The sequence below is a fragment of the Oryzias latipes genome, chromosome 18 (assembly GCF_053564925.1).
Source record: "Oryzias latipes strain Hd-rR chromosome 18, Olatipes_Hd-rR_3.1".
Lineage (NCBI taxonomy): Eukaryota > Metazoa > Chordata > Actinopteri > Beloniformes > Adrianichthyidae > Oryzias > Oryzias latipes.
In genome coordinates this window covers 32,999,637-33,025,891 of record NC_136254.1, presented here as the reverse complement: position 1 = coordinate 33,025,891, position 26,255 = coordinate 32,999,637, and the positions used below count along the sequence as shown (strand labels likewise).

The 26,255-nt window shown below is 44.6% G+C and overlaps 24 non-coding genes across 24 annotated transcripts; all 24 read right to left on the bottom strand.

Moving 5' to 3' along the window:
• Nucleotides 1-269: 269 nt before the first annotated feature.
• Nucleotides 270-341, bottom strand: trnam-cau (transfer RNA methionine (anticodon CAU)). Its single transcript has one exon. It is a non-coding gene; the product is annotated as a tRNA-Met (tRNA).
• Nucleotides 342-1,408: 1,067 nt separating this feature from the next.
• On the bottom strand, nt 1,409-1,480 carry trnat-ugu (transfer RNA threonine (anticodon UGU)). Its single transcript has one exon. It is a non-coding gene; the product is annotated as a tRNA-Thr (tRNA).
• Nucleotides 1,481-1,879: 399 nt separating this feature from the next.
• On the bottom strand, nt 1,880-1,951 carry trnam-cau (transfer RNA methionine (anticodon CAU)). Its single transcript has one exon. It is a non-coding gene; the product is annotated as a tRNA-Met (tRNA).
• Nucleotides 1,952-3,018: 1,067 nt separating this feature from the next.
• trnat-ugu (transfer RNA threonine (anticodon UGU)) lies at nt 3,019-3,090 on the bottom strand. Its single transcript has one exon. It is a non-coding gene; the product is annotated as a tRNA-Thr (tRNA).
• Nucleotides 3,091-3,477: 387 nt separating this feature from the next.
• trnam-cau (transfer RNA methionine (anticodon CAU)) lies at nt 3,478-3,549 on the bottom strand. Its single transcript has one exon. It is a non-coding gene; the product is annotated as a tRNA-Met (tRNA).
• A 1,063-nt stretch (nt 3,550-4,612) lies between these two features.
• On the bottom strand, nt 4,613-4,684 carry trnat-ugu (transfer RNA threonine (anticodon UGU)). The gene has a single exon. It is a non-coding gene; the product is annotated as a tRNA-Thr (tRNA).
• A 1,526-nt stretch (nt 4,685-6,210) lies between these two features.
• trnat-ugu (transfer RNA threonine (anticodon UGU)) lies at nt 6,211-6,282 on the bottom strand. Its single transcript has one exon. It is a non-coding gene; the product is annotated as a tRNA-Thr (tRNA).
• A 387-nt stretch (nt 6,283-6,669) lies between these two features.
• Nucleotides 6,670-6,741, bottom strand: trnam-cau (transfer RNA methionine (anticodon CAU)). Its single transcript has one exon. It is a non-coding gene; the product is annotated as a tRNA-Met (tRNA).
• A 1,063-nt stretch (nt 6,742-7,804) lies between these two features.
• On the bottom strand, nt 7,805-7,876 carry trnat-ugu (transfer RNA threonine (anticodon UGU)). The gene has a single exon. It is a non-coding gene; the product is annotated as a tRNA-Thr (tRNA).
• A 1,526-nt stretch (nt 7,877-9,402) lies between these two features.
• Nucleotides 9,403-9,474, bottom strand: trnat-ugu (transfer RNA threonine (anticodon UGU)). Its single transcript has one exon. It is a non-coding gene; the product is annotated as a tRNA-Thr (tRNA).
• A 387-nt stretch (nt 9,475-9,861) lies between these two features.
• On the bottom strand, nt 9,862-9,933 carry trnam-cau (transfer RNA methionine (anticodon CAU)). Its single transcript has one exon. It is a non-coding gene; the product is annotated as a tRNA-Met (tRNA).
• A 1,067-nt stretch (nt 9,934-11,000) lies between these two features.
• On the bottom strand, nt 11,001-11,072 carry trnat-ugu (transfer RNA threonine (anticodon UGU)). Its single transcript has one exon. It is a non-coding gene; the product is annotated as a tRNA-Thr (tRNA).
• A 387-nt stretch (nt 11,073-11,459) lies between these two features.
• On the bottom strand, nt 11,460-11,531 carry trnam-cau (transfer RNA methionine (anticodon CAU)). Its single transcript has one exon. It is a non-coding gene; the product is annotated as a tRNA-Met (tRNA).
• A 1,067-nt stretch (nt 11,532-12,598) lies between these two features.
• Nucleotides 12,599-12,670, bottom strand: trnat-ugu (transfer RNA threonine (anticodon UGU)). The gene has a single exon. It is a non-coding gene; the product is annotated as a tRNA-Thr (tRNA).
• Nucleotides 12,671-14,192: 1,522 nt separating this feature from the next.
• trnat-ugu (transfer RNA threonine (anticodon UGU)) lies at nt 14,193-14,264 on the bottom strand. The gene has a single exon. It is a non-coding gene; the product is annotated as a tRNA-Thr (tRNA).
• Nucleotides 14,265-15,790: 1,526 nt separating this feature from the next.
• On the bottom strand, nt 15,791-15,862 carry trnat-ugu (transfer RNA threonine (anticodon UGU)). Its single transcript has one exon. It is a non-coding gene; the product is annotated as a tRNA-Thr (tRNA).
• Nucleotides 15,863-17,399: 1,537 nt separating this feature from the next.
• Nucleotides 17,400-17,471, bottom strand: trnat-ugu (transfer RNA threonine (anticodon UGU)). Its single transcript has one exon. It is a non-coding gene; the product is annotated as a tRNA-Thr (tRNA).
• Nucleotides 17,472-20,605: 3,134 nt separating this feature from the next.
• On the bottom strand, nt 20,606-20,677 carry trnat-ugu (transfer RNA threonine (anticodon UGU)). Its single transcript has one exon. It is a non-coding gene; the product is annotated as a tRNA-Thr (tRNA).
• A 387-nt stretch (nt 20,678-21,064) lies between these two features.
• Nucleotides 21,065-21,136, bottom strand: trnam-cau (transfer RNA methionine (anticodon CAU)). Its single transcript has one exon. It is a non-coding gene; the product is annotated as a tRNA-Met (tRNA).
• Nucleotides 21,137-22,203: 1,067 nt separating this feature from the next.
• trnat-ugu (transfer RNA threonine (anticodon UGU)) lies at nt 22,204-22,275 on the bottom strand. Its single transcript has one exon. It is a non-coding gene; the product is annotated as a tRNA-Thr (tRNA).
• Nucleotides 22,276-22,662: 387 nt separating this feature from the next.
• On the bottom strand, nt 22,663-22,734 carry trnam-cau (transfer RNA methionine (anticodon CAU)). The gene has a single exon. It is a non-coding gene; the product is annotated as a tRNA-Met (tRNA).
• Nucleotides 22,735-23,801: 1,067 nt separating this feature from the next.
• On the bottom strand, nt 23,802-23,873 carry trnat-ugu (transfer RNA threonine (anticodon UGU)). The gene has a single exon. It is a non-coding gene; the product is annotated as a tRNA-Thr (tRNA).
• Nucleotides 23,874-24,272: 399 nt separating this feature from the next.
• Nucleotides 24,273-24,344, bottom strand: trnam-cau (transfer RNA methionine (anticodon CAU)). The gene has a single exon. It is a non-coding gene; the product is annotated as a tRNA-Met (tRNA).
• A 1,067-nt stretch (nt 24,345-25,411) lies between these two features.
• Nucleotides 25,412-25,483, bottom strand: trnat-ugu (transfer RNA threonine (anticodon UGU)). Its single transcript has one exon. It is a non-coding gene; the product is annotated as a tRNA-Thr (tRNA).
• Between the last annotated feature and the right edge of the window lie 772 nt (nt 25,484-26,255).

Below are 26,255 nucleotides of genomic sequence, written 5' to 3'. Positions count from 1 at the left end.
ACGGAACTGTGTGGGGAAGAAAATGGTTGCCTGAAAGAATGCTCCATGAGAGAGTTAAACATTGTGAGCGTGTGAAGATTCTACCTCTTTGTGCAGTTTGGCAACTAAGTTCTCAATGAGGCGCTGGTAGCTTGAAAAAAGAAGCGCAGTGGCTGACGCTGGGGTTGTTTCTAAAGTAAGATGAGAGAAAGCCCATTAAACTGCATTTTCAGTAGGAGGCATGCATTATTTAATGTCATGGCAATAATCTGCCCTGTCATCATCATAGTTAGCAGAGGATGGTTTCGATCCATCGACCTCTGGGTTATGGGCCCAGCACGCTTCCGCTGCGCCACTCTGCCTTTGTTGTCTTCTCTGTCAGTGTTTTTGGCACCAGTTTCAGTCTGATATACCTGCCTAAGCAGACCTAAGGTTTCAGGATAAATTGCCTGAAAATGCTCGCCTGAGAGAATGCTTCATGAAAGAGTTAAACAATACGCCCATTTAACATTCTACCTCTTTGTGCTGTTTGGCAAAGTGCTAAGTGCTCAATGAAGGTGCCGTTAGCATGAAAGAGAAGCTAAATGGCACAAGCCGGTGTTGTTTAAAGGGAGATAAATTTGTCATGCTAGCTAGACATTTTGATGGGCTTGAAAAACGAAAGTTTTTTTCGGCTGGATTCACCATTCCCCAATATGATATCTACAAACTGAGAATAGACAAGGCCCGCCAAAAAACTTGTTTTCAGTAGGATGCAGGCAATAATAATAGAGACTAAAGCCACATTTCCCCTAAAAACAAGGCGATATGCTGAAAGACAGATTAGTTAGCAGAGGATGGTTTCGGTCCATCGACCTCTGGGTTATGGGCCCAGCACGCTTCCGCTGTGCCACTCTGCTTCTTGTTTGCAGTGATCACTGTTGATGTCAAGAGTTTGAGTGTGATATAACCAACTGCAATAGTGGGGTTTGAGGCGTTTTTTTAAGTTCTCTTACGGCGCCATTCTGGATTGCTAGACAAGGTGCAGGATAAAGGACGAGCAGCAAAGTCTGTAAGAACCTGTCCTTTAATAGTCCATTTGTAAGAAAGGGCCAGTTGAACTGGTACAGAGTTAATGCCCAAGGTCTTGGAAGTGAATCTAAAATTCCCCTCTCCTAGTAGTCCCACAAGACTTTGTTTAATGTTTAGTCTCCCTACGCCATTGCAGGCACCAATGTGAATTGAGCCCATGGTGTTCGGCCGGATAGACCAACACCTTACCACTTGTGAACCATGTCTTGGTATGCGTAAAGGTAAAGAAAGAGCTTTATTGGCAGGGCCTGCAACACAAAATGAAGCAACGTGCTCTGTGAATATACAAGTGAGCTAAGGGTTTTTAATAACATTGCACTTGCCAGGTTGTTTGTGGTCAGTCTACCAATGCCATTTCAGGCACGGATGGGGATTGAACCCATGATTTTTGGTTTACAAGACCAACGCCTTACCACTTGGCCACCATGCCTCTTGACACCCTGATGGAAAGAAAGAACTCTATTGACATGTCCTGCTACTCAAAAGCAAGTATTGACACTGGCGCAGTCAAAGGAACATAGGCTTTCCACAAAACAGAGTGGAGGCGGTGAGCTTTATCAAAGGAACTGTGTGGGGAAGAAAATGGTTGCCTGAAAGAATGCTCCATGAGAGAGTTAAACATTGTGAGCGTGTGAAGATTCTACCTCTTTGTGCAGTTTGGCAACTAAGTTCTCAATGAGGCGCTGGTAACTTGAAAAAAGAAGCGCAGTGGCTGACGCTGGGGTTGTTTCTAAAGTAAGATGAGAGAAAGCCCATTAAACTGCATTTTCAGTAGGAGGCATGCATTATTTAATGTCATGGCAATAATCTGCAATGTCATCCTCATAGTTAGCAGAGGATGGTTTCGATCCATCGACCTCTGGGTTATGGGCCCAGCACGCTTCCGCTGCGCCACTCTGCTTCTGTTGTCTTCTCTGTCAGTGTTTTTGGCACCAGTTTGAGTCTGATATACCTGCCTAAGCAGACCTAAGGTTTCAGGATAAATTGCCTGAAAATGCTCGCCTGAGAGAATGCTTCATGACAGAGTTAAACAATACGCCCATTTAACATTCTACCTCTTTGTGCTGTTTGGCATAGTGCTAAGTGCTCAATGAAGGTGCCGTTAGCATGAAAGAGAAGCTAAATGGCAAAAGCCGGTGTTGTTTACAGGGAGATAAATTTGTCATGCTAGCTAGACATTTTGATGGGCTTGAAAAACGAAAGTTTTTCTCGGCTGGATTCACCATTCCCCAATATGATATCTACAAACTGAGAATAGACAAGTACCGCCAAAAAACTTGTTTTCAGTAGGATGCAGGCAATAATAAGAGAGACTAAAGCCACATTTCCCCTAAAAACAAGGCAATATGCTGAAAGACAGATTAGTTAGCAGAGGATGGTTTCAATCCATCGACCTCTGGGTTATGGGCCCAGCACGCTTCCGCTGCGCCACTCTGCTTCTTGTTTCCAGTGATCACTGTTGATGTCAAGAGTTTGAGTGTGATATAACCAACTGCAATAGTGGGGTTTGAGGCGTTTTTTTAAGTTCTCTTACGGCGCCATTCTGGATTGCTAGACAAGGTGCAGGATAAAGGACGAGCAGCAAAGTCTGTAAGAACCTGTCCTTTAATAGTCCATTTGTAAGAAAGGGCCAGTTGAACTGGTACAGAGTTAATGCCCAAGGTCTTGGAAGTGAATCTAAAATTCCCCTCTCCTAGTAGTCCCACAAGACTTTGTTTAATGTTTAGTCTCCCTACGCCATTGCAGGCACCAATGTGAATTGAGCCCATGGTGTTCGGCCGGATAGACCAACACCTTACCACTTGTGAACCATGTCTTGGTATGCGTAAAGGTAAAGAAAGAGCTTTATTGGCAGGGCCTGCAACACAAAATGAAGCAACGTGCTCTGTGAATATACAAGTGAGCAAAGGGTTTTTAATCACATTGCACTTGCCAGGTTGTTTGTGGTCAGTCTACCAATGCCATTTCAGGCACGGATGGGGATTGAACCCATGATTTTTGGTTTACAAGACCAACACCTTACCACTTGGCCACCATGCCTCTTGACATGCTGATGGAAAGAAAGAACTCTATTGACATGTCCTGCTACTCAAAAAAAAGTATTGACACTGGCGCAGTCATAGGAACATGGGCTTTCCACAAAACAGAGTGGAGGCGGTGAGCTTTATCAACGGAACTGTGTGGGGAAGAAAATGGTTGCCTGAAAGAATGCTCCATGAGAGAGTTAAACATTGTGAGCGTGTGAAGATTCTACCTCTTTGTGCAGTTTGACAACTAAGTTCTCAATGAGGCGCTGTTACCTTGAAAAAAGAAGCGCAGTGGCTGTTTCTAAAGTAAGATGAGAGAAAGCCCATTAAACTGCATTTTCAGTAGGATGCATGCATTATTTAATGTCATGGCAATAATCTGCCCTGTCATCATCATAGTTAGCAGAGGATGGTTTCGATCCATCGACCTCTGGGTTATGGGCCCAGCACGCTTCCGCTGCGCCACTCTGCTTCTGTTGTCTTCTTTGTCAGTGTATCACCAGTTTGAGTCTGATATACCTGCCTAAGCAGACCTAAGGTTTCAGGATAAATTGCCTGAAAATGCTCGCCTGAGAGAATGCTTCATGACAGAGTTAAACAATACGCCCATTTAACATTCTACCTCTTTGTGCTGTTTGGCAAAGTGCTAAGTGCTCAATGAAGGTGCCGTTAGCATGAAAGAGAAGCTAAATGGCAAAAGCCGGTGTTGTTTACAGGGAGATAAATTTGTCATGCTAGCTAGACATTTTGATGGGCTTGAAAAACGAAAGTTTTTCTCGGCTGGATTCACCATTCCCCAATATGATATCTACAAACTGAGAATAGACAAGGCCCGCCAAAAAACTTGTTTTCAGTAGGATGCAGGCAATAATAATAGAGACTAAAGCCGCATTTCCCCTAAAAACAAGGCGATTTGCTGAAAGACAGATTAGTTAGCAGAGGATGGTTTCGGTCCATCGACCTCTGGGTTATGGGCCCAGCACGCTTCCGCTGCGCCACTCTGCTTCTTGTTTGCAGTGATCACTGTTGATGTCAAGAGTTTGAGTGTGATATAACCAACTGCAATAGTGGGGTTTGAGGCGTTTTTTTAAGTTCTCTTACAGCGCCATTCTGGATTGCTAGACAAGGTGCAGGATAAAGGACGAGCAGCAAAGTCTGTAAGAACCTGTCCTTTAATAGTCCATTTGTAAGAAAGGGCCAGTTGAACTGGTACAGAGTTAATGCCCAAGGTCTTGGAAGTGAATCTAAAATTCCCCTCTCCTAGTAGTCCCACAAGACTTTGTTTAATGTTTAGTCTCCCTACGCCATTGCAGGCACCAATGTGAATTGAGCCCATGGTGTTCGGCCGGATAGACCAACACCTTACCACTTGTGAACCATGTCTTGGTATGTGTAAAGGTAAAGAAAGAGCTTTATTGGCAGGGCCTGCAACACAAAATGTAGCAACGTGCGCTGTGCATATACAAGTGAGCAAAGGGTTTTTAATCACATTGCACTGGCCAGGTTGTTTGTGGTCAGTCTACCAATGCCATTTCAGGCACGGATGGGGATTGAACCCATGATTTTTGGTTTACAAGACCAACGCCTTACCACTTGGCCACCATGCCTCTTGACACCCTGATGGAAAGAAAGAACTCTATTGACATGTCCTGCTACTCAAAAGCAAGTATTGACACTGGCGCAGTCATAGGAACATGGGCTTTCCACAAAACAGAGTGGAGGCGGTGAGCTTTATCAACGGAACTGTGTGGGGAAGATAATGGTTGCCTGAAAGAATGCTCCATGAGAGAGTTAAACATTGTGAGTGTGTGAAGATTCTACCTCTTTGTGCAGTTTGGCAACTAAGTTCTCAATGAGGCGCTGTTAGCTTGAAAAAAGAAGCGCAGTGGCTGTTTCTAAAGTAAGATGAGAGAAAGCCCATTAAACTGCATTTTCAGTAGGAGGCATGCATTATTTAATGTCATGGCAATAATCTGCCCTGTCATCATCATAGTTAGCAGAGGATGGTTTCGATCCATCGACCTCTGGGTTATGGGCCCAGCACGCTTCCGCTGCGCCACTTTGCTTCTGTTGTCTTCTCTGTCAGTGTTTTTGGCACCAGTTTGAGTCTGATATACCTGCCTAAGCAGACCTAAGGTTTCAGGATAAATTGCCTGAAAATGCTCGCCTGAGAGAATGCTTCATGACAGAGTTAAACAATACGCCCATTTAACATTCTACCTCTTTGTGCTGTTTGGCATAGTGCTAAGTGCTCAATGAAGGTGCCGTTAGCATGAAAGAGAAGCTAAATGGCAAAAGCCGGTGTTGTTTACAGGGAGATAAATTTGTCATGCAAGCTAGACATTTTGATGGGCTTGAAAAACGAAAGTTTTTCTCGGCTGGATTCACCATTCACCAATATGATATCTACAAACTGAGAATAGACAAGGCCCGCCAAAAAACTTGTTTTCAGTAGGATGCAGGCAATAATAATAGAGACTAAAGCCACATTTCCCCTAAAAACAAGGCGATATGCTGAAAGACAGATTAGTTAGCAGAGGATGGTTTCGGTCCATCGACCTCTGGGTTATGGGCCCAGCACGCTTCCGCTGCGCCACTCTGCTTCTTGTTTGCAGTGATCACTGTTGATGTCAAGAGTTTGAGTGTGATATAACCAACTGCAATAGTGGGGTTTGAGGCGTTTTTTTAAGTTCTCTTACGGCGCCATTCTGGATTGCTAGACAAGGTGCAGGATAAAGGACGAGCAGCAAAGTCTGTAAGAACCTGTCCTTTAATAGTCCATTTGTAAGAAAGGGCCAGTTGAACTTGTACAGAGTTAATGCCCAAGGTCTTGGAAGTGAATCTAAAATTCCCCTCTCCTAGTAGTCCCACAAGACTTTGTTTAATGTTTAGTCTCCCTACGCCATTGCAGGCACCAATGTGAATTGAGCCCATGGTGTTCGGCCGGATAGACCAACACCTTACCACTTGTGAACCATGTCTTGGTATGCGTAAAGGTAAAGAAAGAGCTTTATTGGCAGGGCCTGCAACACAAAATGAAGCAACGTGCTCTGTGAATATACAAGTGAGCAAAGGGTTTTTAATCACATTGCACTTGCCAGGTTGTTTGTGGTCAGTCTACCAATGCCATTTCAGGCACGGATGGGGATTGAACCCATGATTTTTGGTTTACAAGACCAACACCTTACCACTTGGCCACCATGCCTCTTGACATGCTGATGGAAAGAAAGAACTCTATTGACATGTCCTGCTACTCAAAAAAAAGTATTGACACTGGCGCAGTCATAGGAACATGGGCTTTCCACAAAACAGAGTGGAGGCGGTGAGCTTTATCAACGGAACTGTGTGGGGAAGAAAATGGTTGCCTGAAAGAATGCTCCATGAGAGAGTTAAACATTGTGAGCGTGTGAAGATTCTACCTCTTTGTGCAGTTTGACAACTAAGTTCTCAATGAGGCGCTGTTACCTTGAAAAAAGAAGCGCAGTGGCTGTTTCTAAAGTAAGATGAGAGAAAGCCCATTAAACTGCATTTTCAGTAGGATGCATGCATTATTTAATGTCATGGCAATAATCTGCCCTGTCATCATCATAGTTAGCAGAGGATGGTTTCGATCCATCGACCTCTGGGTTATGGGCCCAGCACGCTTCCGCTGCGCCACTCTGCTTCTGTTGTCTTCTTTGTCAGTGTATCACCAGTTTGAGTCTGATATACCTGCCTAAGCAGACCTAAGGTTTCAGGATAAATTGCCTGAAAATGCTCGCCTGAGAGAATGCTTCATGACAGAGTTAAACAATACGCCCATTTAACATTCTACCTCTTTGTGCTGTTTGGCAAAGTGCTAAGTGCTCAATGAAGGTGCCGTTAGCATGAAAGAGAAGCTAAATGGCAAAAGCCGGTGTTGTTTACAGGGAGATAAATTTGTCATGCTAGCTAGACATTTTGATGGGCTTGAAAAACGAAAGTTTTTCTCGGCTGGATTCACCATTCCCCAATATGATATCTACAAACTGAGAATAGACAAGGCCCGCCAAAAAACTTGTTTTCAGTAGGATGCAGGCAATAATAATAGAGACTAAAGCCGCATTTCCCCTAAAAACAAGGCGATTTGCTGAAAGACAGATTAGTTAGCAGAGGATGGTTTCGGTCCATCGACCTCTGGGTTATGGGCCCAGCACGCTTCCGCTGCGCCACTCTGCTTCTTGTTTGCAGTGATCACTGTTGATGTCAAGAGTTTGAGTGTGATATAACCAACTGCAATAGTGGGGTTTGAGGCGTTTTTTTAAGTTCTCTTACAGCGCCATTCTGGATTGCTAGACAAGGTGCAGGATAAAGGACGAGCAGCAAAGTCTGTAAGAACCTGTCCTTTAATAGTCCATTTGTAAGAAAGGGCCAGTTGAACTGGTACAGAGTTAATGCCCAAGGTCTTGGAAGTGAATCTAAAATTCCCCTCTCCTAGTAGTCCCACAAGACTTTGTTTAATGTTTAGTCTCCCTACGCCATTGCAGGCACCAATGTGAATTGAGCCCATGGTGTTCGGCCGGATAGACCAACACCTTACCACTTGTGAACCATGTCTTGGTATGTGTAAAGGTAAAGAAAGAGCTTTATTGGCAGGGCCTGCAACACAAAATGTAGCAACGTGCGCTGTGCATATACAAGTGAGCAAAGGGTTTTTAATCACATTGCACTGGCCAGGTTGTTTGTGGTCAGTCTACCAATGCCATTTCAGGCACGGATGGGGATTGAACCCATGATTTTTGGTTTACAAGACCAACGCCTTACCACTTGGCCACCATGCCTCTTGACACCCTGATGGAAAGAAAGAACTCTATTGACATGTCCTGCTACTCAAAAGCAAGTATTGACACTGGCGCAGTCATAGGAACATGGGCTTTCCACAAAACAGAGTGGAGGCGGTGAGCTTTATCAACGGAACTGTGTGGGGAAGATAATGGTTGCCTGAAAGAATGCTCCATGAGAGAGTTAAACATTGTGAGTGTGTGAAGATTCTACCTCTTTGTGCAGTTTGGCAACTAAGTTCTCAATGAGGCGCTGTTAGCTTGAAAAAAGAAGCGCAGTGGCTGTTTCTAAAGTAAGATGAGAGAAAGCCCATTAAACTGCATTTTCAGTAGGAGGCATGCATTATTTAATGTCATGGCAATAATCTGCCCTGTCATCATCATAGTTAGCAGAGGATGGTTTCGATCCATCGACCTCTGGGTTATGGGCCCAGCACGCTTCCGCTGCGCCACTTTGCTTCTGTTGTCTTCTCTGTCAGTGTTTTTGGCACCAGTTTGAGTCTGATATACCTGCCTAAGCAGACCTAAGGTTTCAGGATAAATTGCCTGAAAATGCTCGCCTGAGAGAATGCTTCATGACAGAGTTAAACAATACGCCCATTTAACATTCTACCTCTTTGTGCTGTTTGGCATAGTGCTAAGTGCTCAATGAAGGTGCCGTTAGCATGAAAGAGAAGCTAAATGGCAAAAGCCGGTGTTGTTTACAGGGAGATAAATTTGTCATGCAAGCTAGACATTTTGATGGGCTTGAAAAACGAAAGTTTTTCTCGGCTGGATTCACCATTCACCAATATGATATCTACAAACTGAGAATAGACAAGGCCCGCCAAAAAACTTGTTTTCAGTAGGATGCAGGCAATAATAATAGAGACTAAAGCCACATTTCCCCTAAAAACAAGGCGATATGCTGAAAGACAGATTAGTTAGCAGAGGATGGTTTCGGTCCATCGACCTCTGGGTTATGGGCCCAGCACGCTTCCGCTGCGCCACTCTGCTTCTTGTTTGCAGTGATCACTGTTGATGTCAAGAGTTTGAGTGTGATATAACCAACTGCAATAGTGGGGTTTGAGGCGTTTTTTTAAGTTCTCTTACGGCGCCATTCTGGATTGCTAGACAAGGTGCAGGATAAAGGACGAGCAGCAAAGTCTGTAAGAACCTGTCCTTTAATAGTCCATTTGTAAGAAAGGGCCAGTTGAACTTGTACAGAGTTAATGCCCAAGGTCTTGGAAGTGAATCTAAAATTCCCCTCTCCTAGTAGTCCCACAAGACTTTGTTTAATGTTTAGTCTCCCTACGCCATTGCAGGCACCAATGTGAATTGAGCCCATGGTGTTCGGCCGGATAGACCAACACCTTACCACTTGTGAACCATGTCTTGGTATGCGTAAAGGTAAAGAAAGAGCTTTATTGGCAGGGCCTGCAACACAAAATGAAGCAACGTGCTCTGTGAATATACAAGTGAGCAAAGGGTTTTTAATCACATTGCACTTGCCAGGTTGTTTGTGGTCAGTCTACCAATGCCATTTCAGGCACGGATGGGGATTGAACCCATGATTTTTGGTTTACAAGACCAACGCCTTACCACTTGGCCACCATGCCTCTTGACATGCTGATGGAAAGAAAGAACTCTATTGACATGTCCTGCTACTCAAAAGCAAGTATTGACACTGGCGCAGTCATAGGAACATGGGCTTTCCACAAAACAGAGTGGAGGCGGTGAGCTTTATCAACGGAACTGTGTGGGGAAGAAAATGGTTGCCTGAAAGAATGCTCCAAGAGAGAGTTAAACATTGTGAGTGTGTGAAGATTCTACCTCTTTGTGCAGTTTGGCAACTAAGTTCTCAATGAGGCGCTGTTAGCTTGAAAAAAGAAGCGCAGTGGCTGTTTCTAAAGTAAGATGAGAGAAAGCCCATTAAACTGCATTTTCAGTAGGAGGCATGCATTATTTAATGTCATGGCAATAATCTGCCCTGTCATCATCATAGTTAGCAGAGGATGGTTTCGATCCATCGACCTCTGGGTTATGGGCCCAGCACGCTTCCGCTGCGCCACTCTGCTTCTGTTGTCTTTTCTGTCAGTGTTTTTGGCACCAGTTTCAGTCTGATATACCTGCCTAAGCAGACCTAAGGTTTCAGGATAAATTGCCTGAAAATGCTCGCCTGAGAGAATGCTTCATGACAGAGTTAAACAATACGCCCATTTAACATTCTACCTCTTTGTGCTGTTTGGCAAAGTGCTAAGTGCTCAATGAAGGTGCCGTTAGCATGAAAGAGAAGCTAAATGGCAAAAGCCGGTGTTGTTTACAGGGAGATAAATTTGTCATGCTAGCTAGACATTTTGATGGGCTTGAAAAACGAAAGTTTTTTTCGGCTGGATTCACCATTCCCCAATATGATATCTACAAACTGAGAATAGACAAGGCCCGCCAAAAAACTTGTTTTCAGTAGGATGCAGGCAATAATAATAGAGACTAAAGCCACATTTCCCCTAAAAACAAGGCGATATGCTGAAAGACAGATTAGTTAGCAGAGGATGGTTTCGGTCCATCGACCTCTGGGTTATGGGCCCAGCACGCTTCCGCTGCGCCACTCTGCTTCTTGTTTGCAGTGATCACTGTTGATGTCAAGAGTTTGAGTGTGATATAACCAACTGCAATAGTGGGGTTTGAGGCGTTTTTTTAAGTTCTCTTACGGCGCCATTCTGGATTGCTAGACAAGGTGCAGGATAAAGGACGAGCAGCAAAGTCTGTAAGAACCTGTCCTTTAATAGTCCATTTGTAAGAAAGGGCCAGTTGAACTGGTACAGAGTTAATGCCCAAGGTCTTGGAAGTGAATCTAAAATTCCCCTCTCCTAGTAGTCCCACAAGACTTTGTTTAATGTTTAGTCTCCCTACGCCATTGCAGGCACCAATGTGAATTGAGCCCATGGTGTTCGGCCGGATAGACCAACACCTTACCACTTGTGAACCATGTCTTGGTATGCGTAAAGGTAAAGAAAGAGCTTTATTGGCAGGGCCTGCAACACAAAATGAAGCAACGTGCTCTGTGAATATACAAGTGAGCAAAGGGTTTTTAATCACATTGCACTTGCCAGGTTGTTTGTGGTCAGTCTACCAATGCCATTTCAGGCACGGATGGGGATTGAACCCATGATTATTGGTTTACAAGACCAACGCCTTACCACTTGGCCACCATGCCTCTTGACATGCTGATGGAAAGAAAGAACTCTATTGACATGTCCTGCTACTCAAAAGCAAGTATTGACACTGGCGCAGTCATAGGAACATGGGCTTTCCACAAAACAGAGTGGAGGCGGTGAGCTTTATCAACGGAACTGTGTGGGGAAGAAAATGGTTGCCTGAAAGAATGCTCCAAGAGAGAGTTAAACATTGTGAGTGTGTGAAGATTCTACCTCTTTGTGCAGTTTGGCAACTAAGTTCTCAATGAGGCGCTGTTAGCTTGAAAAAAGAAGCGCAGTGGCTGTTTCTAAAGTAAGATGAGAGAAAGCCCATTAAACTGCATTTTCAGTAGGAGGCATGCATTATTTAATGTCATGGCAATAATCTGCCCTGTCATCATCATAGTTAGCAGAGGATGGTTTCGATCCATCGACCTCTGGGTTATGGGCCCAGCACGCTTCCGCTGCGCCACTCTGCTTCTGTTGTCTTCTCTGTCAGTGTTTTTGGCACCAGTTTGAGTCTGATATACCTGCCTAAGCAGACCTAAGGTTTCAGGATAAATTGCCTGAAAATGCTCGCCTGAGAGAATGCTTCATGACAGAGTTAAACAATACGCCCATTTAACATTCTACCTCTTTGTGCTGTTTGGCAAAGTGCTAAGTGCTCAATGAAGGTGCCGTTAGCATGAAAGAGAAGCTAAATGGCAAAAGCCGGTGTTGTTTACAGGGAGATAAATTTGTCATGCTAGCTAGACATTTTGATGGGCTTGAAAAACGAAAGTTTTTTTCGGCTGGATTCACCATTCCCCAATATGATATCTACAAACTGAGAATAGACAAGGCCCGCCAAAAAACTTGTTTTCAGTAGGATGCAGGCAATAATAATAGAGACTAAAGCCACATTTCCCCTAAAAACAAGGCGATATGCTGAAAGACAGATTAGTTAGCAGAGGATGGTTTCGGTCCATCGACCTCTGGGTTATGGGACCAGCACGCTTCCGCTGCGCCACTCTGCTTCTTGTTTGCAGTGATCACTGTTGATGTCAAGAGTTTGAGTGTGATATAACCAACTGCAATAGTGGGGTTTGAGGCGTTTTTTTAAGTTCTCTTACGGCGCCATTCTGGATTGCTAGACAAGGTGCAGGATAAAGGACGAGCAGCAAAGTCTGTAAGAACCTGTCCTTTAATAGTCCATTTGTAAGAAAGGGCCAGTTGAACTGGTACAGAGTTAATGCCCAAGGTCTTGGAAGTGAATCTAAAATTCCCCTCTCCTAGTAGTCCCACAAGACTTTGTTTAATGTTTAGTCTCCCTACGCCATTGCAGGCACCAATGTGAATTGAGCCCATGGTGTTCGGCCGGATAGACCAACACCTTACCACTTGTGAACCATGTCTTGGTATGCGTAAAGGTAAAGAAAGAGCTTTATTGGCAGGGCCTGCAACACAAAATGAAGCAACGTGCTCTGTGAATATACAAGTGAGCTAAGGGTTTTTAATCACATTGCACTTGCCACGTTGTTTGTGGTCAGTCTACCAATGCCATTTCAGGCACGGATGGGGATTGAACCCATGATTTTTGGTTTACAAGACCAACGCCTTACCACTTGGCCACCATGCCTCTTGACATGCTGATGGAAAGAAAGAACTCTATTGACATGTCCTGCTACTCAAAAAAAAGTATTGACACTGGCGCAGTCATAGGAACATGGGCTTTCCACAAAACAGAGTGGAGGCGGTGAGCTTTATCAACGGAACTGTGTGGGGAAGAAAATGGTTGCCTGAAAGAATGCTCCATGAGAGAGTTAAACATTGTGAGCGTGTGAAGATTCTACCTCTTTGTGCAGTTTGACAACTAAGTTCTCAATGAGGCGCTGTTACCTTGAAAAAAGAAGCGCAGTGGCTGTTTCTAAAGTAAGATGAGAGAAAGCCCATTAAACTGCATTTTCAGTAGGATGCATGCATTATTTAATGTCATGGCAATAATCTGCCCTGTCATCATCATAGTTAGCAGAGGATGGTTTCGATCCATCGACCTCTGGGTTATGGGCCCAGCACGTTTCCGCTGCGGCACTCTGCTTCTGTTGTCTTCTCTGTCAGTGTATCACCAGTTTGAGTCTGATATACCTGCCTAAGCAGACCTAAGGTTTCAGGATAAATTGCCTGAAAATGCTCGCCTGAGAGAATGCTTCATGACAGAGTTAAACAATACGCCCATTTAACATTCTACCTCTTTGTGCTGTTTGGCAAAGTGCTAAGTGCTCAATGAAGGTGCCGTTAGCATGAAAGAGAAGCTAAATGGCAAAAGCCGGTGTTGTTTACAGGGAGATAAATTTGTCATGCTAGCTAGACATTTTGATGGGCTTGAAAAACGAAAGTTTTTCTCGGCTGGATTCACCATTCCCCAATATGATATCTACAAACTGAGAATAGACAAGGCCCGCCAAAAAACTTGTTTTCAGTAGGATGCAGGCAATAATAATAGAGACTAAAGCCGCATTTCCCCTAAAAACAAGGCGATTTGCTGAAAGACAGATTAGTTAGCAGAGGATGGTTTCGGTCCATCGACCTCTGGGTTATGGGCCCAGCACGCTTCCGCTGCGCCACTCTGCTTCTTGTTTGCAGTGATCACTGTTGATGTCAAGAGTTTGAGTGTGATATAACCAACTGCAATAGTGGGGTTTGAGGCGTTTTTTTAAGTTCTCTTACAGCGCCATTCTGGATTGCTAGACAAGGTGCAGGATAAAGGACGAGCAGCAAAGTCTGTAAGAACCTGTCCTTTAATAGTCCATTTGTAAGAAAGGGCCAGTTGAACTGGTACAGAGTTAATGCCCAAGGTCTTGGAAGTGAATCTAAAATTCCCCTCTCCTAGTAGTCCCACAAGACTTTGTTTAATGTTTAGTCTCCCTACGCCATTGCAGGCACCAATGTGAATTGAGCCCATGGTGTTCGGCCGGATAGACCAACACCTTACCACTTGTGAACCATGTCTTGGTATGTGTAAAGGTAAAGAAAGAGCTTTATTGGCAGGGCCTGCAACACAAAATGTAGCAACGTGCGCTGTGCATATACAAGTGAGCAAGGGGTTTTTAATCACATTGCACTGGCCAGGTTGTTTGTGGTCAGTCTACCAATGCCATTTCAGGCACGGATGGGGATTGAACCCATGATTTTTGGTTTACAAGACCAACGCCTTACCACTTGGCCACCATGCCTCTTGACACCCTGATGGAAAGAAAGAACTCTATTGACATGTCCTGCTACTCAAAAGCAAGTATTGACACTGGCGCAGTCATAGGAACATGGGCTTTCCACAAAACAGAGTGGAGGCGGTGAGCTTTATCAACGGAACTGTGTGGGGAAGAAAATGGTTGCCTGAAAGAATGCTCCATGAGAGAGTTAAACATTGTGAGTGTGTGAAGATTCTACCTCTTTGTGCAGTTTGGCAACTAAGTTCTCAATGAGGCGCTGTTAGCTTGAAAAAAGAAGCGCAGTGGCTGTTTCTAAAGTAAGATGAGAGAAAGCCCATTAAACTGCATTTTCAGTAGGAGGCATGCATTATTTAATGTCATGGCAATAATCTGCCCTGTCATCATCATAGTTAGCAGAGGATGGTTTCGATCCATCGACCTCTGGGTTATGGGCCCAGCACGCTTCCGCTGCGCCACTTTGCTTCTGTTGTCTTCTCTGTCAGTGTTTTTGGCACCAGTTTGAGTCTGATATACCTGCCTAAGCAGACCTAAGGTTTCAGGATAAATTGCCTGAAAATGCTCGCCTGAGAGAATGCTTCATGACAGAGTTAAACAATACGCCCATTTAACATTCTACCTCTTTGTGCTGTTTGGCATAGTGCTAAGTGCTCAATGAAGGTGCCGTTAGCATGAAAGAGAAGCTAAATGGCAAAAGCCGGTGTTGTTTACAGGGAGATAAATTTCTCATGCAAGCTAGACATTTTGATGGGCTTGAAAAACGAAAGTTTTTCTCGGCTGGATTCACCATTCCCCAATATGATATCTACAAACTGAGAATAGACAAGGCCCGCCAAAAAACTTGTTTTCAGTAGGATGCAGGCAATAATAATAGAGACTAAAGCCACATTTCCCCTAAAAACAAGGCGATATGCTGAAAGACAGATTAGTTAGCAGAGGATGGTTTCGGTCCATCGACCTCTGGGTTATGGGCCCAGCACGCTTCCGCTGCGCCACTCTGCTTCTTGTTTGCAGTGATCACTGTTGATGTCAAGAGTTTGAGTGTGATATAACCAACTGCAATAGTGGGGTTTGAGGCGTTTTTTTAAGTTCTCTTACGGCGCCATTCTGGATTGCTAGACAAGGTGCAGGATAAAGGACGAGCAGCAAAGTCTGTAAGAACCTGTCCTTTAATAGTCCATTTGTAAGAAAGGGCCAGTTGAACTTGTACAGAGTTAATGCCCAAGGTCTTGGAAGTGAATCTAAAATTCCCCTCTCCTAGTAGTCCCACAAGACTTTGTTTAATGTTTAGTCTCCCTACGCCATTGCAGGCACCAATGTGAATTGAGCCCATGGTGTTCGGCCGGATAGACCAACACCTTACCACTTGTGAACCATGTCTTGGTATGCGTAAAGGTAAAGAAAGAGCTTTATTGGCAGGGCCTGCAACACAAAATGAAGCAACGTGCTCTGTGAATATACAAGTGAGCTAAGGGTTTTTAATAACATTGCACTTGCCAGGTTTTTTGTGGTCAGTCTACCAATGCCATTTCAGGCACGGATGGGGATTGAACCCATGATTTCTGGTTTACAAGACCAACGCCTTACCACTTGGCCACCATGCTTCTTGACACCCTGATGGAAAGAAAGAACTCTATTGACATGTCCTGCTGCTCACAAGCAAGTATTGACACTGGCGCAGTCATAGGAACATGGGCTTTCCACAAAACAGAGTGGAGGCGGTGAGCTTTATCAACGGAACTGTGTGGGGAAGAAAATGGTTGCCTGAAAGAATGCTCCATGAGAGAGTTAAACATTGTGAGTGTGTGAAGATTCTACCTCTTTGTGCAGTTTGGCAACTAAGTTCTCAATGAGGCGCTGTTAGCTTGAAAAAAGAAGCGCAGTGGCTGACGCTGGGGTTGTTTCTAAAGTAAGATGAGAGAAAGCCCATTAAACTGCATTTTCAGTAGGAGGCATGCATTATTTAATGTCATGGCAATAATCTGCCCTGTCATCATCATAGTTAGCAGAGGATGGTTTCGATCCATCAACCTCTGGGTTATGGGCCCAGCAGGCTTCTGCTGCGCCACTCTGCTTCTGTTGTCTTCTCTGTCAGTGTTTTTGGCACCAGTTTGAGTCTGATATACCTGCCTAAGCAGACCTAAGGTTTCAGGATAAATTGCCTGAAAATGCTCGCCTGAGAGAATGCTTCATGACAGAGTTAAACAATACGCCCATTTAACATTCTACCTCTTTGTGCTGTTTGGCAAAGTGCTAAGTGCTCAATGAAGGTGCCGTTAGCATGAAAGAGAAGCTAAATGGCACAAGCCGGTGTTGTTTAAAGGGAGATAAATTTGTCATGCTAGCTAGACATTTTGATGGGCTTGAAAAACGAAAGTTTTTTTCGGCTGGATTCACCATTCCCCAATATGATATCTACAAACTGAGAATAGACAAGGCCCGCCAAAAAACTTGTTTTCAGTAGGATGCAGGCAATAATATAGAGACTAAAGCCACATTTCCCCTAAAAACAAGGCGATATGCTGAAAGACAGATTAGTTAGCAGAGGATGGTTTCGGTCCATCGACCTCTGGGTTATGGGCCCAGCAGGCTTCCGCTGCGCCACTCTGCTTCTTGTTTGCAGTGATCACTGTTGATATCAAGAGTTTGAGTGTGATATAACCAACTGCAATAGTGGGGTTTGAGGCGTTTTTTTAAGTTCTCTTACGGCGCCATTCTGGATTGCTAGACAAGGTGCAGGATAAAGGACGAGCAGCAAAGTCTGTAAGAACCTGTCCTTTAATAGTCCATTTGTAAGAAAGGGCCAGTTGAACTGGTACAGAGTTAATGCCCAAGGTCTTGGAAGTGAATCTAAAATTCCCCTCTCCTAGTAGTCCCACAAGACTTTGTTTAATGTTTAGTCTCCCTACGCCATTGCAGGCACCAATGTGAATTGAGCCCATGGTGTTCGGCCGGATAGACCAACACCTTACCACTTGTGAACCATGTCTTGGTATGTGTAAAGGTAAAGAAAGAGCTTTATTGGCAGGGCCTGCAACACAAAATGTAGCAACGTGCGCTGTGCATATACAAGTGAGCAAAGGGTTTTTAATCACATTGCACTGGCCAGGTTGTTTGTGGTCAGTCTACCAATGCCATTTCAGGCACGGATGGGGATTGAACCCATGATTTTTGGTTTACAAGACCAACGCCTTACCACTTGGCCACCATGCCTCTTGACACCCTGATGGAAAGAAAGAACTCTATTGACATGTCCTGCTACTCAAAAGCAAGTATTGACACTGGCGCAGTCATAGGAACATGGGCTTTCCACAAAACAGAGTGGAGGCGGTGAGCTTTATCAACGGAACTGTGTGGGGAAGAAAATGGTTGCCTGAAAGAATGCTCCATGAGAGAGTTAAACATTGTGAGTGTGTGAAGATTCTACCTCTTTGTGCAGTTTGGCAACTAAGTTCTCAATGAGGCGCTGTTAGCTTGAAAAAAGAAGCGCAGTGGCTGTTTCTAAAGTAAGATGAGAGAAAGCCCATTAAACTGCATTTTCAGTAGGAGGCATGCATTATTTAATGTCATGGCAATAATCTGCCCTGTCATCATCATAGTTAGCAGAGGATGGTTTCGATCCATCGACCTCTGGGTTATGGGCCCAGCACGCTTCCGCTGCGCCACTTTGCTTCTGTTGTCTTCTCTGTCAGTGTTTTTGGCACCAGTTTGAGTCTGATATACCTGCCTAAGCAGACCTAAGGTTTCAGGATAAATTGCCTGAAAATGCTCGCCTGAGAGAATGCTTCATGACAGAGTTAAACAATACGCCCATTTAACATTCTACCTCTTTGTGCTGTTTGGCATAGTGCTAAGTGCTCAATGAAGGTGCCGTTAGCATGAAAGAGAAGCTAAATGGCAAAAGCCGGTGTTGTTTACAGGGAGATAAATTTGTCATGCAAGCTAGACATTTTGATGGGCTTGAAAAACGAAAGTTTTTCTCGGCTGGATTCACCATTCCCCAATATGATATCTACAAACTGAGAATAGACAAGGCCCGCCAAAAAACTTGTTTTCAGTAGGATGCAGGCAATAATAATAGAGACTAAAGCCACATTTCCCCTAAAAACAAGGCGATATGCTGAAAGACAGATTAGTTAGCAGAGGATGGTTTCGGTCCATCGACCTCTGGGTTATGGGCCCAGCACGCTTCCGCTGCGCCACTCTGCTTCTTGTTTGCAGTGATCACTGTTGATGTCAAGAGTTTGAGTGTGATATAACCAACTGCAATAGTGGGGTTTGAGGCGTTTTTTTAAGTTCTCTTACGGCGCCATTCTGGATTGCTAGACAAGGTGCAGGATAAAGGACGAGCAGCAAAGTCTGTAAGAACCTGTCCTTTAATAGTCCATTTGTAAGAAAGGGCCAGTTGAACTTGTACAGAGTTAATGCCCAAGGTCTTGGAAGTGAATCTAAAATTCCCCTCTCCTAGTAGTCCCACAAGACTTTGTTTAATGTTTAGTCTCCCTACGCCATTGCAGGCACCAATGTGAATTGAGCCCATGGTGTTCGGCCGGATAGACCAACACCTTACCACTTGTGAACCATGTCTTGGTATGCGTAAAGGTAAAGAAAGAGCTTTATTGGCAGGGCCTGCAACACAAAATGAAGCAACGTGCTCTGTGAATATACAAGTGAGCTAAGGGTTTTTAATAACATTGCACTTGCCAGGTTTTTTGTGGTCAGTCTACCAATGCCATTTCAGGGACGGATGGGGATTGAACCCATGATTTCTGGTTTACAAGACCAACGCCTTACCACTTGGCCACCATGCTTCTTGACACCCTGATGGAAAGAAAGAACTCTATTGACATGTCCTGCTGCTCACAAGCAAGTATTGACACTGGCGCAGTCATAGGAACATGGGCTTTCCACAAAACAGAGTGGAGGCGGTGAGCTTTATCAACGGAACTGTGTGGGGAAGAAAATGGTTGCCTGAAAGAATGCTCCATGAGAGAGTTAAACATTGTGAGTGTGTGAAGATTCTACCTCTTTGTGCAGTTTGGCAACTAAGTTCTCAATGAGGCGCTGTTAGCTTGAAAAAAGAAGCGCAGTGGCTGACGCTGGGGTTGTTTCTAAAGTAAGATGAGAGAAAGCCCATTAAACTGCATTTTCAGTAGGAGGCATGCATTATTTAATGTCATGGCAATAATCTGCCCTGTCATCATCATAGTTAGCAGAGGATGGTTTCGATCCATCAACCTCTGGGTTATGGGCCCAGCAGGCTTCTGCTGCGCCACTCTGCTTCTGTTGTCTTCTCTGTCAGTGTTTTTGGCACCAGTTTGAGTCTGATATACCTGCCTAAGCAGACCTAAGGTTTCAGGATAAATTGCCTGAAAATGCTCGCCTGAGAGAATGCTTCATGACAGAGTTAAACAATACGCCCATTTAACATTCTACCTCTTTGTGCTGTTTGGCAAAGTGCTAAGTGCTCAATGAAGGTGCCGTTAGCATGAAAGAGAAGCTAAATGGCACAAGCCGGTGTTGTTTAAAGGGAGATAAATTTGTCATGCTAGCTAGACATTTTGATGGGCTTGAAAAACGAAAGTTTTTTTCGGCTGGATTCACCATTCCCCAATATGATATCTACAAACTGAGAATAGACAAGGCCCGCCAAAAAACTTGTTTTCAGTAGGATGCAGGCAATAATATAGAGACTAAAGCCACATTTCCCCTAAAAACAAGGCGATATGCTGAAAGACAGATTAGTTAGCAGAGGATGGTTTCGGTCCATCGACCTCTGGGTTATGGGCCCAGCAGGCTTCCGCTGCGCCACTCTGCTTCTTGTTTGCAGTGATCACTGTTGATATCAAGAGTTTGAGTGTGATATAACCAACTGCAATAGTGGGGTTTGAGGCGTTTTTTTAAGTTCTCTTACGGCGCCATTCTGGATTGCTAGACAAGGTGCAGGATAAAGGACGAGCAGCAAAGTCTGTAAGAACCTGTCCTTTAATAGTCCATTTGTAAGAAAGGGCCAGTTGAACTGGTACAGAGTTAATGCCCAAGGTCTTGGAAGTGAATCTAAAATTCCCCTCTCCTAGTAGTCCCACAAGACTTTGTTTAATGTTTAGTCTCCCTACGCCATTGCAGGCACCAATGTGAATTGAGCCCATGGTGTTCGGCCGGATAGACCAACACCTTACCACTTGTGAACCTTGTCTTGGTATGCGTAAAGGTAAAGAAAGAGCTTTATTGGCAGGGCCTGCAACACAAAATGAAGCAACGTGCTCTGTGCATATACAAGTGAGCAAAGGGTTTTTAATCACATTGCACTTAACAGTTGTTTGTGGTAGGTCTACCAATGCCATTTCAGGCACGGATGGGGATTGAACCCATGATTTTTGGTTTACAAGACCAATGCCTTACCACTTGGCCACCATGCCTCTTGACACACTGATGGAAAGAAAGAACTCTATTGACATGTCCTGCTACTCAAAAGCAAGTATTGACACTGGCGCAGTCATAGGAACATGGGCTTTCCACAAAACAGAGTGGAGGCGGTGAGCTTTATCAACGGAACTGTGTGGGGAAGAAAATGGTTGCCTGAAAGAATGCTCCATGAGAGAGTTAAACATTGTGAGTGTGTGAAGATTCTACCTCTTTGTGCAGTTTGGCAACTAAGTTCTCAATGAGGCGCTGTTAGCTTGAAAAAAGAAGCGCAGTGGCTGTTTCTAAAGTAAGATGAGAGAAAGACCATTAAACTGCATTTTCAGTAGGAGGCATGCATTATTTAATGTCATGGCAATAATCTGCCCTGTCATCATCATAGTTAGCAGAGGATGGTTTCGATCCATCAACCTCTGGGTTATGGGCCCAGCACGCTTCCGCTGCGCCACTCTGCTTCTGTTGTCTTCTCTGTCAGTGTTTTTGGCACCAGTTTGAGTCTGATATACCTGCCTAAGCAGACCTAAGGTTTCAGGATAAATTGCCTGAAAATGCTCGCCTGAGAGAATGCTTCATGACAGAGTTAAACAATACGCCCATTTAACATTCTACCTCTTTGTGCTGTTTGGCAAAGTGCTAAGTGCTCAATGAAGGTGCCGTTAGCATGAAAGAGAAGCTAAATGGCACAAGCCGGTGTTGTTTAAAGGGAGATAAATTTGTCATGCTAGCTAGACATTTTGATGGGCTTGAAAAACGAAAGTTTTTTTCGGCTGGATTCACCATTCCCCAATATGATATCTACAAACTGAGAATAGACAAGGCCCGCCAAAAAACTTGTTTTCAGTAGGATGCAGGCAATAATAATAGAGACTAAAGCCACATTTCCCCTAAAAACAAGGCGATATGCTGAAAGACAGATTAGTTAGCAGAGGATGGTTTCGGTCCATCGACCTCTGGGTTATGGGCCCAGCACGCTTCCGCTGCGCCACTCTGCTTCTTGTTTGCAGTGATCACTGTTGATGTCAAGAGTTTGAGTGTGATATAACCAACTGCAATAGTGGGGTTTGAGGCGTTTTTTTAAGTTCTCTTACGGCGCCATTCTGGATTGCTAGACAAGGTGCAGGATAAAGGACGAGCAGCAAAGTCTGTAAGAACCTGTCCTTTAATAGTCCATTTGTAAGAAAGGGCCAGTTGAACTGGTACAGAGTTAATGCCCAAGGTCTTGGAAGTGAATCTAAAATTCCCCTCTCCTAGTAGTCCCACAAGACTTTGTTTAATGTTTAGTCTCCCTACGCCATTGCAGGCACCAATGTGAATTGAGCCCATGGTGTTCGGCCGGATAGACCAACACCTTACCACTTGTGAACCATGTCTTGGTATGCGTAAAGGTAAAGAAAGAGCTTTATTGGCAGGGCCTGCAACACAAAATGAAGCAACGTGCTCTGTGCATATACAAGTGAGCAAAGGGTTTTTAATCACATTGCACTTGCCAGGTTGTTTGTGGTCAGTCTACCAATGCCATTTCAGGCACGGATGGGGATTGAACCCACGATTTTTGGTTTACAAGACCAACGCCTTACCACTTGGCCACAATGCCTCTTGACACCCTGATGGAAAGAAAGAACTCTATTGACATGTCCTGCTACTCAAAAGCAAGTATTGACACTGGCGCAGTCATAGGAACATGGGCTTTCCACAAAACAGAGTGGAGGCGGTGAGCTTTATCAACGGAACTGTGTGGGGAAGAAAATGGTTGCCTGAAAGAATGCTCCATGAGAGAGTTAAACATTGTGAGTGTGTGAAGATTCTACCTCTTTGTGCAGTTTGGCAACTAAGTTCTCAATGAGGCGCTGTTAGCTTGAAAAAAGAAGCGCAGTGGCTGTTTCTAAAGTAAGATGAGAGAAAGCCCATTAAACTGCATTTTCAGTAGGAGGCATGCATTATTTAATGTCATGGCAATAATCTGCCCTGTCATCATCATAGTTAGCAGAGGATGGTTTCGATCCATCGACCTCTGGGTTATGGGCCCAGCACGCTTCCGCTGCGCCACTCTGCTTCTGTTGTCTTCTCTGTCAGTGTTTTTGGCACCAGTTTGAGTCTGATATACCTGCCTAAGCAGACCTAAGGTTTCAGGATAAATTGCCTGAAAATGCTCGCCTGAGAGAATGCTTCATGACAGAGTTAAACAATACGCCCATTTAACATTCTACCTCTATGTGCTGTTTGGCATAGTGCTAAGTGCTCAATGAAGGTGCCGTTAGCATGAAAGAGAAGCTAAATGGCACAAGCCGGTGTTGTTTAAAGGGAGATAAATTTGTCATGCTAGCTAGACATTTTGATGGGCTTGAAAAACGAAAGTTTTTTTCGGCTGGATTCACCATTCCCCAATATGATATCTACAAACTGAGAATAGACAAGGCCCGCCAAAAAACTTGTTTTCAGTAGGATGCAGGCAATAATAATAGAGACTAAAGCCACATTTCCCCTAAAAACAAGGCGATATGCTGAAAGACAAATTAGTTAGCAGAGGATGGTTTCGGTCCATCGACCTCTGGGTTATGGGCCCAGCACGCTTCCGCTGCGCCACTCTGCTTCTTGTTTGCAGTGATCACTGTTGATGTCAAGAGTTTGAGTGTGATATAACCAACTGCAATAGTGGGGTTTGAGGCGTTTTTTTAAGTTCTCTTACGGCGCCATTCTGGATTGCTAGACAAGGTGCAGGATAAAGGACGAGCAGCAAAGTCTGTAAGAACCTGTCCTTTAATAGTCCATTTGTAAGAAAGGGCCAGTTGAACTGGTACAGAGTTAATGCCCAAGGTCTTGGAAGTGAATCTAAAATTCCCCTCTCCTAGTAGTCCCACAAGACTTTGTTTAATGTTTAGTCTCTCTACGCCATTGCAGGCACCAATGTGAATTGAGCCCATGGTGTTCGGCCGGATAGACCAACACCTTACCACTTGTGAACCATGTCTTGGTATGCGTAAAGGTAAAGAAAGAGCTTTATTGGCAGGGCCTGCAACACAAAATGAAGCAATGTGCTCTGTGAATATACAAGTGAGCAAAGGGTTTTTAATCACATTGCACTTGCCAGGTTGTTTGTGGTCAGTCTACCAGTGCCATTTCAGGCAGGGATGGGGATTGAACCCATGATTTTTGGTTTACAAGACCAACGCCTTACCACTTGGCCACCATGCCTCTTGACACGGTGATGGAAAGAAAGAACTCTATTGACATGTCCTGCTACTCAAAAGCAAGTATTGACACTGGCGCAGTCATAGGAACATGGGCTTTCCACAAAACAGAGTGGAGGCGGTGAGCTTTATCAACGGAACTGTGTGGGGAAGAAAATGGTTGCCTGAAAGAATGCTCCATGAGAGAGTTAAACATTGTGAGTGTGTGAAGATTCTACCTCTTTGTGCAGTTTGGCAACTAAGTTCTCAATGAGGCGCTGTTAGCTTGAAAAAAGAAGCGCAGTGGCTGACGCTGGGGTTGTTTCTAAAGTAAGATGAGAGAAAGCCCGTTAAACTGCATTTTCAGTAGGAGGCATGCATTATTTAATGTCATGGCAATAATCTGCCCTGTCATCATCATAGTTAGCAGAGGATGGTTTCGATCCATCGACCTCTGGGTTATGGGCCCAGCACGCTTCCGCTGCGCCACTCTGCTTCTGTTGTCTTCTCTGTCAGTGTTTTTGGCACCAGTTTCAGTCTGATATACCTGCCTAAGCAGACCTAAGGTTTCAGGATAAATTGCCTGAAAATGCTCGCCTGAGAGAATGCTTCATGACAGAGTTAAACAATACGGCCATTTAACATTCTACCTCTTTGTGCTGTTTGGCAAAGTGCTAAGTGCTCAATGTAGGTGCCTTTAGCATGAAAGAGAAGCTAAATGGCAAAAGCCGGTGTTGTTTAAAGGGAGATAAATTTGTCATGCTAGCTAGACATTTTGATGGGCTTGAAAAACGAAAGTTTTTCTCGGCTGGATTCACCATTCCCCAATATGATATCTACAAACTGAGAATAGACAAGGCCCGCCAAAAAACTTGTTTTCAGTAGGATGCAGGCAATAATAATAGAGACTAAAGCCACATTTCCCCTAAAAACAAGGCGATATGCTGAAAGACAGATTAGTTAGCAGAGGATGGTTTCGGTCCATCGACCTCTGGGTTATGGGCCCAGCACGCTTCCGCTGCGCCACTCTGCTTCTTGTTTGCAGTGATCACTGTTGATGTCAAGAGTTTGAGTGTGATATAACCAACTGCAATAGTGGGGTTTGAGGCGTTTTTTTAAGTTCTCTTACGGCGCCATTCTGGATTGCTAGACAAGGTGCAGGATAAAGGACGAGCAGCAAAGTCTGTAAGAACCTGTCCTTTAATAGTCCATTTGTAAGAAAGGGCCAGTTCAACTGGTACAGAGTTAATGCCCAAGGTCTTGGAAGTGAATCTAAAATTCCCCTCTCCTAGTAGTCCCACAAGACTTTGTTTAATGTTTAGTCTCCCTACGCCATTGCAGGCACCAATGTGAATTGAGCCCATGGTGTTCGGCCGGATAGACCAACACCTTACCACTTGTGAACCATGTCTTGGTATGCGTAAAGGTAAAGAAAGAGCTTTATTGGCAGGGCCTGCAACACAAAATGAAGCAACGTGCTCTGTGAATATACAAGTGAGCAAAGGGTTTTTAATCACATTGCACTTGCCACGTTGTTTGTGGTCAGTCTACCAATGCCATTTCAGGCACAGATGGGGATTGAACCCATGATTTTTGGTTTACAAGACCAACGCCTTACCACTTGGCCACCATGCCTCTTGAAACCCTGATGGAAAGAAAGAACTCTATTGACATGTCCTGCTACTCAAAAGCAAGTATTGACACCGGCGCAGTCATAGGAACATGGGCTTTCCACAAAACAGAGTGGAGGCGGTGAGCTTTATCAACGGAACTGTGTGGGGAAGAAAATGGTTGCCTGAAAGAATGCTCCAAGAGAGAGTTAAACATTGTGAGTGTGTGAAGATTCTACCTCTTTGTGCAGTTTGGCAACTAAGTTCTCAATGAGACGCTGTTAGCTTGAAAAAAGAAGCGCAGTGGCTGTTTCTAAAGTAAGATGAGAGAAAGCCCATTAAACTGCATTTTCAGTGCATTTTCAGGTGCTCGTCTGGGGCTGTGGGCGTCCTTCTCCGGTGGGGCCCTGCGTTGGGTTCTCCCGGCGCGGCGGGGGGGCTGCTCTCCTAGTATGGCTGGGGCGGCGCTCTCTTTCCCTCCGTGCCTCCCTGCTCTCTGGCTCTAGGGGCCTTGCGGCGGCCCTGCTGGCCCTGGCCTGGGTGGCGGGCTTGGTCGCCCGGGCGGCGGTTGTTCCCTGCCGGTTCCCGTGTGGCGTTGGGGGGATTCCGGCTGCCGCTGCTGGTGCGGTGGGGGTCTTGGGGTGGGGATGGCTGGGCACTCTCCCTCCTTTTTTTCACGTTCCACCATCCATTTTAGAAGAACATAAACACTCACCTGAGCACAGGTGTTAGCTCAACAGACTGAATGACTGAAATATTTCACACTAGTTTGTTTTAAGGCATAAGTATGCGTGTGA